Source organism: Sinocyclocheilus grahami, unplaced genomic scaffold (genome assembly GCF_001515645.1).
Source record: "Sinocyclocheilus grahami isolate Dianchi unplaced genomic scaffold, SAMN03320097.WGS_v1.1 scaffold181.1, whole genome shotgun sequence".
Taxonomy (NCBI): Eukaryota; Metazoa; Chordata; class Actinopteri; order Cypriniformes; family Cyprinidae; genus Sinocyclocheilus; species Sinocyclocheilus grahami.
This window is the reverse complement of record NW_015505360.1, coordinates 575,801-577,324: the sequence shown is the minus strand read 5'-3', so window position 1 is coordinate 577,324 and position 1,524 is coordinate 575,801.

Sequence of the window (1,524 nt, the reverse complement as noted above, 5' to 3'; positions counted from 1 at the left end):
AGCATGGCCTCTTCAGCCCTCTGCTGGTCGATGCTGTAACTACACTATCTGACTGCAAAGAGCATCTTTGTTCATTGACAGCCATTCAAAGTAAGCCATGTATTTTGACTTCTTTGTTGTTTTGAAAATAGAAGTATGAGGCTTTCTCCAGCTATTTAACTTAATAGCGTAATCAGGACATGTTGCTGAAGATAGATAAGATATGCTTACAATAACATTTAAGATCTAGTTCCAAACCTTTGTTTTGTGGCCAATACTGGTATCTTGAACTGATTTCTGATCAGTAATGACTCCAAATCGTCTGTACACTTTTAGATCCTCCACAGAACGTCTCAGTGTCCATCAGTCCATCTGGTGAAATAGTGGAGGGAGATTCAGTGACTCTGAGCTGCAGCAGTGATTCAAACCCTCCTGCTCTGAACTTCAGCTGGTTTAAGGAGAATCAAAGCTCAGCTGTTGGATCTGGACAGAGTTTCAGCATCTCCAGCTTTAACTCCAGTCACAGTGGATGCTACTATTGTGAGGCTCAGAATAAACATGGATCTCAGAGATCAGCGTCTGTTTCAGCCTCTGTTAAAGGTATTCACTATAAACTCTCTTTCAGTTTTATCTGTCTCTAGTGTGAAATAATCTTCATGAACATCTTGTTTCAGGGGTTCAGAGAGCTGCTCTGCAAACAGTTACTGGGATTGTGGTGGGATGTGGAGGACTGATCTTCATCATCATCATCATCATCATCATCATTGTGATCATAAGGTGAGTTAAGATTGTCTGGACACTAAATGTAAGTATTTTCAGTAAATTTAAAACATCTGCAAACTTTATCTCACATCTAGAGAAAATTGACTTTTTCTTACCTTTTAGTATTTTTTATTTATTTGATGTATTTTAATAGTTTTCTCCTGTTTTCAGTAGGAAGAGGCGGAGAGAATGTGGAACTGAAGACGTGAATCAAAAGCAGGCAAACACACACCTCCATCTACAACTGCAATATTTGATGATATTGCTGCACTGAGCTATAAATAAAAGACAATCTTTCTCTATAGACGGCTGACTCGAGTGATGATACATACACAGCTCTGGATCCAGTGTCCAGAACATCTGACATTTACAGCACGATCAGAGTCAGTAAATGTCTCAAACACTTTTTACACTCACGTTCAGCAGATCCATATAAACACAGGCTGTTCTGTTCACAGTCTGGTGACTCCAGAGCTCCTGATGACACCTACACGGCTCTCCGGCTTCAGTCCAGATCTTCTGAATATGAGACTCTAGCAGTAACTTCAGCAGATCCACATTAAACTCTCCTCACAGTATTACTGCTCAGATGGAAATACTGATGCTCCTCAGAAACTCATAAATACCATATTTTGATGCTTGCTTCATTATCAATTTTCTTAAACCTTCTTGAAGTAACAGTGTATACTGTAATCGAGCTTATAGCAGGTTGCAGAATTGTTTTTTTCTTTCAGTCTTTCCTATATTGTACATTACACATTTTCTTTATATTTGTGCTGCACT